The following is a 10493-nucleotide window of genomic DNA, read 5'->3' as shown; positions in this document are numbered from 1 at the left end:
TCCTACAAATCTGCCGGGGCTTTCGAGTTGGGTTTGCCAGTCAGAATGACCAAATCGAATCTATCTTCTGAGGCCTTTTAAGGGGGACGCTCGGCTCCCGTCAGCGATGTGGGGTTTATAGGCAGCAGGCGCCCAAGGAGCTGGGGGACGGAGGCCGCCACAGCCGGGAGCCCACCGTGTGGCCACGAGGCCGCTCCCCGGGCCCCGCGCAGGCAGCTCCGACACAAGCCCTCCCTGGCATGTCTCCGTGTCCCGGTGGGCCCGAGTCCCCGTCGCCACAAACAGGAGGGAAATGGGTCCCTGGAGGTCGGCGTGCTGCGGGTGGTGGAGGGGCCGGGGGAGGATAGTCTCTGCCGTGCAGGCGGTGGGGGCTTGGGCTCCACTTGGCACCTGTGTTTTGGGGGCTGGGGGTCCCCCTACCTCTTGCCACGCCCTTCCTGCCCCCAGCATCAAAATTGACTTCTTTTTCAAGGTCAAGCTCAAGGGCACCTTCTCTGCGAAGCCCTCCGTGCTGAATGGCAGCCCTTGGTCTCCACAAGCCCTTTCTTTATGCCGCTAGTTTGGCGGGCAGCTCAGCCTGGCTCTCGGTGGCTGGGGACTCTGGCTCTGCTGCTGGAGAGGTGACCCCAAACGTAGCAGGTGCCAATGGTCACCCGCTTCGTCCTCACTATGGCCCCAAGTGTGTGGGATTCGCTTCCCCAAACCACAGATGGAACTGAAGCGTCAGAGAGACCAGGCAGCTTCCCAAAGCCACACGGCGCCTGGGGGGAGGTGGGGGGGGGCTGAGGTTTGAACTGGGGTTTGTGATATCAGGAGCCCCAGGTGAGGGCCCTGGGCCTGCCGAGCTTGGAGGAAGCATCTGGGGGACTTAGGGGACCAGAGGTCGCATGCTTCCGTCAGAGGCATCTGCTGGGCATTGCCCGGCCCTGTTCTCAGCTCCCCACGCCCCTCACGTTAGCCCAGCACACGCCTCTGGACAGGCCCCATCTCACAGCTGAGGGGAGTGAGATGGGAGGCGGGGGGGCGGGGGGGACCCGGGTTGGGTCACACAGCGAGCGAAGGGGGGGGATTCATGTGGTTCAAGTCAGCCACCTCTGTCAGCACCCGGGGCTCAAAGGGCTTTGCCGGCCGGCGACCTGCCTCCTGGGTGACTGTCTGGGATTTTACGGCCGGCGTCCCCCATCCACACCGGGAAAGGGGACCGCAGTGCAGATGGCCGGATTGCAGGGCGCTGCCTCCCTGGACGCCCACCTCAGACCGCCGGGATCAGAGCTGGGGGGCGGGGCAGCCAGGCGGAAAAGGGCCAGCGGCTGGGGGCCTCCTGAGGGGCTCTGCTACATATCATCCAGTGCCTGGGGTGGGGGTGGGGGCTGCTGGGGTGTGGACACGGCCAGAACTCAGGCCCTGTGGCGGCACCTGACTCCACCCGTGCAGGAGCCGTGGGGGCTCCGGACCCCATCCGGGACCCCATCTGGGACCCCATCTGGGACGGCATCCAGACCCTGCCAGGGACCCCATCTGGGACCCCACCAGGGACCCCACCAGGGACCCTGACCGGCAGGCCAGGAGGGAGATTTCCCTGCAGAACTTTTAGCTCCCTGAGGGCATCGAACCAGGGTCAGGATACCAGGCTGAGCTGTGCGTGTTCCCCGGGTGGAGACGGCCCGAGGCTGGGGGTGAGGAGGGCCCAAGGCTGCCGGCCCTGAAGCTGGACTCTCCCTCTGGGGGTGCTGTGGTTCTGACCCCATGGACTGGGCCTTCAGGGGCTTTTACACATCTGTCCAGAATCCCCTCCGCCGGGCTCCTGGCGGCCCAAGACATACCTGGAAGAGGCCGTCCTTCCCAGCACCCCCAGGAATGCTGCCTGTCCTGGGGTGGGGGGCCAGCTCTGCCCTGAGGGCCTCGAGCAGGGAATCCGAGGCCCTCTTGGCAGACAGACTCTCTCCTTGCTGAAGGACAGGGCTGGGCCTGGAGCTTGACGGGGGCCCAGCAGACCTGGTGCCAAAGGTTTACAGGGACCGGGATTCGGTCCCTGTATCCAGCGGGGATCCTGGATAAACCGGCAGGAAGTGGGAAGCGAGGATAAGCCGGCCCTACACCAAACGTGGGAGCACCGCGGCCGACCAGGCCTGCAACGCACTGGACCTGCTGGGTCAGCGTCCTCGCACACCGGTGTGCGCTCAGGGGAGGCCGAGGCGATGCAAGCCGTGTTGGGTGCGTTGGATGTGCACGCACACACTTCCCCCCTCAAAGCGAACCTACAGTCGCCCTTTCCACGCTCCCGGGAGATACTTTTTGGGAAAACAAGGCCGCCGCAGCCCTGGGGGTTCTGGAGCCTCAGTTCGGCCGGATTCCTTGCCTGGTGGACGGTGAGGTGCGCGGGTGAACGCGGCGACTGGCTGGAGCCTTGTTTGCAAACGCGCCGTCGACGTGCTGGACGGGTGACCGTGGCCCGGCCCCAGAGCCAGGAAGCCGCGGGAGGAGGGGCCGGCCTGGCTGCGGGGGAGCCGCCGGGGCTGCGGTTCCATTAACAGGACGGAAGCTCGGAGCTGGAGCCAGAGATGAGTCAGACAGCACTGGAGGGGTGGGCCGCGGTCCAGGAGGACGCACCCCCCACGCCTGCCCGTCCCGCCAGGGCCTGCCCCGTGCCGAGTGAATTATTCAGCAAGCTGACCCAGACAGGAAGCAGGCACGGCGGGCTCCAGGCTGCCGGCCAAGGGCAGGCAGGACGCAGGTGGGAGGGGCGCACCTGCTCCGTGGGTCCAGGGATTATTTTAGAGCTGGGGAAACTGAGGCCTAGGGGGCCCCTGCATAGCTCCTGGGCTGAGGCCAGGATGCACCTCTCTCCGGAGAAGAGTGGAGCCCCGGCCAGGACACAATGGGGGGCGTGCAACACAGCTCTCACATTTCGGTACAGACCGTCCCTTCCTCCGTCTCGGCCACTGGCCCCGGGGTGAGCCCCTGCGGGACACGCCCCCCCCCCCCCCCCCCCCCCCCCCGCACTGGGGTCCCCGGGCCAGAGGCTCCGCCCCCTGCTCAGAGTGGGCGGGCCCGCGGAGGGCGGCCTCTGGGGCCTGGCCCTGGGGGCGGGGCTTGGGTGCATCTGGGCCACCACTCAGCCCTGCTCCAACTCCTTTCCCGGGGGCAGGGGGCGGGGCCTTGCCCGGCCCGTTAGGAGCCTGGGAGCCTCGCCAGACCCAGCAGCCGCCTGGAGGCTCCTCTGGGCCCCACGGCAGCGGCCTCCCCTGCCAGCGCCGCTGTCCTAGCTGTGTTGTGGAGGCAGCGTGAGCACGTCCTCAGGCAGCCACGAGCACAGCCCCTCTCTGGCCCAGACAGGATGTGGCCACGGCCTCCCCACGAGGGGGTTCAGGTCCTGCTCCAGCCCCAGTGCTGCCTGCTGGGCGCGCTCCCCCTCCTCCTGGTGCCTCAGTTTCTTCCTCAGCACAACGGGCAGCAGGACTCAGTGAACAAGACAGACAGAGGAGGTCACTGCTCCCAGGGGTCACGTCCTAGTGGGAGGGGCCAGGGAGCAGCTGAGATAATGTCAGAAGGGACTGAGGGGCGGGTCAAGGAAGACCCTTCCTGGGGAAGAAATGTCTGAAATGGTGCCTGAGCCCCAGGAAGGAGCAGCTACAGGGCCTCATGGGGGGGGGGGGGGAGCACTGCAGAGGCAGGAGCAGCAGGTGCAAAGGACCTGGGGTGCGTGGGACGGGATGGTGGTCCTCGCCCAGGAGGGAGGCCCTCACGGCCGGTGACAGGTCTCAGGGCCCTCGTGGGTCCCGGTGTGGCGCTGGGTCCTCCGGGAGCTGTGGGGCGCCCAGGCGACAGGGCCTGGCCCCCGTGTTCATAAGACCCTCTGGCTGCTGTGGGGAGGGGCGGGTGTGCGGAGCCAGACGGCAGTGAGGAGGCCGGGCTTCAAGACCATGTCTCAGGAGACATGGTGGGACGGGAGGGGAATTTCAGATATATCTTGGGGGCGAAGCCGCGAGCTGCAGACGGACGGGTGTGTGGTGACACTGAGTTGGGAGACGGCAGAGCCTGGGGCAGCCGGGCCCGGAGGGCTGGTGGACAGGGCCACCCGGCCTCACCCAACCTGGGCCGCCCGCCAGGCCTTCACATGGGTGAGCCGGTGACCGAGGACCCAGACGAGCTGGCACGTGGGTGTGGACGGGGGTCATAGTGCACGGGTGATCTCTGAAGCGTCAGGACTGTCTGAGGCCATGGGGTGCGGACGGCTGGGAGAAGAGGCCGAGCCCTGTGGCCTCCACGCCCGTGACCCGAGGAGGGGGCGGGTGTGGGGGGAGGGCCCGGAGGGGTGCACGTGATGACAGTAAGGTATCGTTACTTGGCTCAGAGGTTGCTGGTCAAGAGACCGTAGTCACCTGCCTCCGTCCAAAGCAGCAGCAGATTTGTTCCGGGGTCACCTGTGGAGACCCCCTCCACCCCCGCCGCCCGTCATCTGCAAAGGGCAGCCGGGGCTCCCGTGAACACACTGGGCGATTTTGTGGGCTGGATCGGCGCCCAAGCGGACCTTTGCTCGCTTCTGGTGTTCTCTCCCCGTGAGGCCCGGGGGGCGACCCGGCTGGTTAACCTGACGAGGGGCGGGGCTGTCCAGCATCTCAGTTCCTGGTCCACAAATGAGCAGCCTGGATTCCCGAGATTTCCAGGCTCCGCCTGCCACGCGGGGCACCCAGCGTGCGGTTAGCAGAGCACACAGAGGGTCTCCGTGGCCAGGAGGTGGGAGGCGCACAGCCGGGCTACCCGTGTGCTGACGCCCGAAGCCCCCCGCACACCCCGCACCCCCTTCCCAGCCAGTCCGTTCGGCACATCTTTCTTCCGGGCCGGTGCCCTCGACCCCACAAAGGCCCCAGTGGGGTTCGAGTGAATCAGGGAAGCAGGACCACAGGGTGCCCTCCTGCCCGCAGAACGCTTCCCCCCGGAGTAGATGCTGTGACCGTTGGCCGGGGACAGAAGGGGCCCTTGGCCTGTGGAGGCGCTGGGCTTGGCGGCCGCACTACCCTGGAGAGGGACGCGGTTCCCTGGGGGGCAGTGGTTCTCAAACTCCCGCGAGGCGCACCCAGAGGACTGAGCTCGGCAGGTCTGGGGCGTCGAGGATGTGCCTTTCCATGATGCCGCTGGTCTGGGACCCCCGCTTTGAGGACCGCTGACTCGGGGGTTCCTGCCCTGCCTGCATACTAAACCACCCGCTGAGCTTTTAAAACAGAGCCCGGCCCCACCTCACACCCAGAGTTTGGGGAAGGGAGGAGAGAAGGGGGCGGGTATTGAGGAATCTGTGAGGTTCGCCCCCACCATGGGCCCAGCGTGGGGGGAGGGGAGGAGCACAGGTGCGAGCCATGTGGTCGTGCGTGCATCTGGTCCCACGAAGCCTCTACGACGGGGGAGCCGGTCCGGGCTTCCCGAGTCGGGTGGACCCAGCAAGAGGGCTTGGTGAGAACGGATGCCCCGGCCAGCCGCCCGGAGCCCCCAGGGAGCACCTGGGGTGGGGCTGTGGACCCGATTATTGGGGGATCCGTGGGATAAATGGAGACCCGGTGGGAAACACAGGTGGCTGGGCGGTGCCTTCGCCTGCCAGCACTGCACGCGCACACACGGACACACACACACACACACACACACACACACACACACAGAAATACCTCCCACACACTGCTTGTTTCAAGCGTCACCCACCTACCTGTGCGCAGGTGAGGAGGCTCAGGGAGGCCGCTGGGCCCAGGAGAGGCAGTCTTGCGGCCTGTGTGATTGGCAGTGTGCCAAGGGCAGGGGCACCACTGGGCAGAGGGGGGTGATTCCTCGCCCCTTTCCTTAGAATCACCTCTCTGACTTTCACTTGGGTTTATTAATGTTTGTCGAAGCCCCCAAAGATAATGTTGCCTGTGCTGGGGTGACCGTACCCCGCCTCCCCCTCGGCCCTGATGTTAACGATCAATTAAAAGCCCAGCAGGAGAAGAGGAGAGGCTGGGGACATCCGTGTCCCAGGCAGCTCCTGGGGCCCCCTTGGGCGGGAGGCTCGGGTCCCGAGTCAAAGCGTCCGGGAGCCCCTTCGGGCCCTGCTCATGCCGGGACCGTGACCCGACCCATCCATCGCCTGACGTCCCGGCAGACAGCGAGTGCTTGAAAGCCGCCAGCACCCCCGGGCCTTGGACACAAAGCTGTTGTTGGTGCCAAGCAAGGCAGAGGCTTGGCAAATGACCGGAGCCCGGGTGACGGGCACAACATGCTCTCACCCCGAACGAGCCTTTCCTGTGCCAGCTCTCAGCAGCGCGGGGGAGCCAGTCCCGGCCTCCGAGGGGCGCCGTGCAGGGCGGGGCTGGGGTGGGCGTTAGCGGGGGCCCCCCGCCTCTCCTCCTCACCCCGTGGAGACACTGAGACAGACGGCAGAAGTGAGGGGTGGCCAGTGGGCCGCAGAGAGACGAGAACCCGGGGGGGCACCGGGCCCCTCGCACCCTGCCCTCACCTGCCCACGGCCACCAGGTCACCCACGGAGAGGTCCCTCGGGGCAGGTAGGTGCCAGGTCCCCACCAATGCCGGTGGTGGGCAAGAGAGGGCCTCCCGTGGGCGTCTGTCCTGTGCCGCCCTCACTGTGACCACGGGGCGGGCCCGTCGTCACACGAGGAGACGGAGGCTCCCGCAGGCCGGACGGCCCCAGCCAGGTGGAGGCAAGGACACGTAGCATGAGGACAGCGGTCTCGCCCCTTGTCCTCCGGGTGCAGCGCACATCAGGACAGGAGCCCTGCCCGGGGCCCGCTCCCAGCACTCACATCTGGTGCAGACGAGCAGTGACAGTGGCCCTTCAACAGCCAGGAGGGGAAACGGGGCTGGTGGGACCCCTCTGCCCGCCCCGCCCCCACATCCTTGCTCTGGTTGGGCGTGGGTCCCGGAGAAAGAGTTGTGTTCAGCTGTGGTGTGCTGGCGGGAAGGCCAGGCCGCATGCACGTCAGGGCTCTCTCGACCAGCTCAGAAGGCCATAACTTGCAGCTTAAACGACAGAAACCCCTCCCCTCACGCTTCCAGAGGCTGGAAGTCTGAGACCACGGTGCCCCCTGCCATCTGGTTCTTGGTGACGCCTCTTCCTGGCTTGAGACTGTGTTCCGCTCCCTGTGTCCTCAGATGGCCCCTCCTTGGTGTGCATGCGGATAGAGTGACCCATCCTACGGGGCACGAATCCCACTGGGAGGGCCTGTCCTCACGACCTCGTCTGCCCCTAAACACCTCCTGAAAGCCCCCACCTCCGAATACCATCACAGTGGAGTTGGGGTTTCAACATAGGCACTTTGAGGGAACTTGGCCGGGGGCAGGAGGGTGGGGAGATAAACATTCGGCCCATAACAGATTCAAAAATCTTCAACGAATACTAGGCCATGAATCCAGCAAAAATAAAAATAAACCAACTAACCAAGTGGAGTTGTCCCTATGGTGTGTGGCTGGTTCCGTACTCAAGACTGCAGTCACCCTACCAACAGACCAAAGAAGAAAAACCCATGAGAACGTCTCAGTAGGTGCCGTAAGAATGTTTAACTTCTCTTCGCGATGAAAACCCTCAGCACACTCGGAAAAGAAGGAAGCCCCCAACCTGATTAAAGGCATCTACAAAAATTAATAACAGTAGACAAGAAACCGTATGTATCTAACGTCACTTTATTAAATGCTTATTTATTTATTTTGAGAGAGAGGGAGAGGGACAGAATCCCAAGCAGGCTCCGTACTGTCGGCGTGGAGCCCGACCCGGCTCGATCCCCTGAACCGTGAGATCACGACCTGAGCTGAAATCAGGAGTCAGGATTTATCCGACTGAGCCCCCCGGGCGCCCCGGTAGCTAACATCGCTTTTAATGGTGGAAGGCTTAGACAGTGTAATGAGGCAATGACAAGCCCGGGGGGACGCCACATTGGCCGGAGAAAAGACACACACCTGACTCTTCCCACGGGTGACGTGAATCTGTATCGAAAGTCCCCAAGAACCGACAAAAAGCTAGGAGAACTAATAAGTGAGCTTTGCAAGGTCCCCAGATACAAAGTCTCTATACAAAAATCAGTCCTATGTCTGTACACCAGCAACAAGCAATTGCAAACTGAAACTTAAAAACAGGGACGTCTGGGTGGCTCAGTCGGTTAAGCGTCCGACTTCGGCTCAGGTCACGATCTCATGGTTTGTGGGTTCGAGCCCCCTGTCAGGCTCTGTGCTGACAGCTCAGAGCCTGGAGCCTGCTTCAGATTCCATGTCTCCCTCTTTCTCTGCCCCTCCCCTGGCTCATGCTCTCTCTCTCAAAATAAACATTAAAGAAATTTTTTAATAAAAATAGTACCATTGACAACGGCACCAAACACATATGAAATACTTAGACTTAATAAGTCTAATGAAATGAGTGTAAATTTTGTGAGTTGAGGGCCACAAAACACTATTATCGAGGTCAGCTAAAATGCACATAAATGGAGAGATGAACCATGTTCATGGATCGTTACCATGTTCGTTTCCCCCAAACTGGCCTATAGATCCAACGGAAGGCCAAAAACAAAAATAAATAAAAGCGAAAGCACAGAATGTTTTTATGTGGAAGCTGGAAACCCAATCTTAAAACTTACAGGGAAAGGGAAAGGAGCTACAATCGCCGAAAGAAGGGTTTGAAAAGGAAGAACAAAGCTGGCAGGTTCTAACCTGATTTCAAGTCTTACTGTCAGGCTACAGTCATTACGAGCCTGTGGTATTTATGATACGATAGACACGTGGACCCACAGACACGTGGTCAATTGATTTCAGTGAAGATTCGAAGACAATACAGCAGAGAAAAGATAGTCTTTTTAACAAATGGGGCTGGAACAATCAGATATTCGTACGGAAAAAAAAAAAAGAAAGAAAGAAAAGAAAAGAATCTAGACCGACACACTGCAGTGCACACAAAAATTAATTCAAATTGGTTCATTGACCTAAACAGAAAATCTGCAACCGTAAAACTCCTGGAAGACGGAAAAGGGAATTCTCGTGACCTTGGGTTAGGCAAAGATTTTAGATATGACACTTAAGAGCAGTGATCCATAAAAAAGCAAATTTGTAAGTTGAACTTAATAAAAATTAAGAACTTCAGCTTTTTCTGTGGCAGTTGAGACAAGGAACGAGGAGCTGACGGGGAGAAGACATTTGCCCTTCCCATTACCCGATAAGAAACTGGAATTCCGAATGTATGAAGGGGTCTCAAAACTCGGTCATAAACAGCCCAGCTTTTAAAATGAGCAAAAGATTTGAGCAGACGCTTCCTCCAAGAAGGTATATGGGTGGCAAGTGAGCACCTGAAAATGTGTTCAGGATCCTTAATTATCAGACAAACGCACGTTAACGCCATAGTGGAGATGCCAGCACACGTGGGAAGGCTAACTTCGTTTTCGTTTTATTTTGGTTTTTAGTTTTTTTAAGTTTATTTATTTATTTTGAGAGAGAGAAAGAGAGAGAGAGAGCATGCGCGGAAGGGGCGGTGAGTGAGAGAGGGAGAGAGAGAGAATCCCAAGCAGGCTCGGCTCCCGCGGCTGGCAGGCATGCAGAACACGGGAGACGCGGGCATCCCTGGTGGGAACAGCCCCTTTGGAAAATAGTTCGGCTTCTTACCCGGCCGGGCCCACGCGTGCCGCGCTGCACGCGACAGCCCCGCTCCTCGTGACTCGAGTAGGGAAGGCATGCCACCCACATACTCACAGGTGGGTGTTTGCAGGGGACCTATTTCGAATCACCCCGGGCTGTAAAGGACCCCAGCGTCCTGAGAGTGATTGGGTGAGCAGGCGGCCATGCGACCACGCGGCGACCTACTGACCCACCAGGAGGGAGCAGGCCACCGACGGGTGTGATCATGGCGATGAATCACAGAAGCCTCATGCTCGCTGGAAGAGGCCAGACCCACGATCCCGTCCAGCGCAGGTCCTCTTACACGACATTTTGGAAGAGACAGAACCACAGGGACGGACAAGAAATCAGTGGATGCCGGGCCCCGGGAAGAAAGGGGATTAATCGTAAATTAGTTCAAGGGGGTTTCAGGTAATGGATCTGTTTCCTTTCCTTTTTTTTTTTTTTTAACCTTGTTTTATTTATTTTGAGAGGGAAAGTGTGAGCGGGGGAGGGGCAGAGAGAGACGGAGAGAGAGAATCCCAAGCAGGGATTTGAGCCCCCAACCCGGGGCTCAGACTCACCAACCATGAGATCACGACCTGAGCCGAAACCACGAGTCGGACCCTTAAACCGGCTGAGCCACCAGGTGCCCCCGGTCTCTGCCTTTTAATGGGAATGTTTAACCCATTAACCCTTGATGTGATTATCCACGTGGCTGAGTTTAGGTCTGTCGTCTTCTGTTTTCTGCCTCTCTCCTCTGGGTTCGTTTATTTGTTGTAACGAATATTTTGCTTAGTATGGCATGGTCAGGCCTTCGCCGGCGTTTCGGCTGCCTCCTCTTCTGTCATTTTCACTGTCAGTACCCTGCGTCTTTACCCCCT

The sequence above is a fragment of the Panthera pardus genome, unplaced genomic scaffold, assembly GCF_024362965.1.
Source record: "Panthera pardus isolate Hobbes unplaced genomic scaffold, ASM2436296v1 HiC_scaffold_25, whole genome shotgun sequence".
NCBI classification, from domain to species: Eukaryota; Metazoa; Chordata; class Mammalia; order Carnivora; family Felidae; genus Panthera; species Panthera pardus.
The sequence above is the reverse complement of the archived record's forward strand: the minus strand, read 5'-3'. Positions refer to the sequence as shown.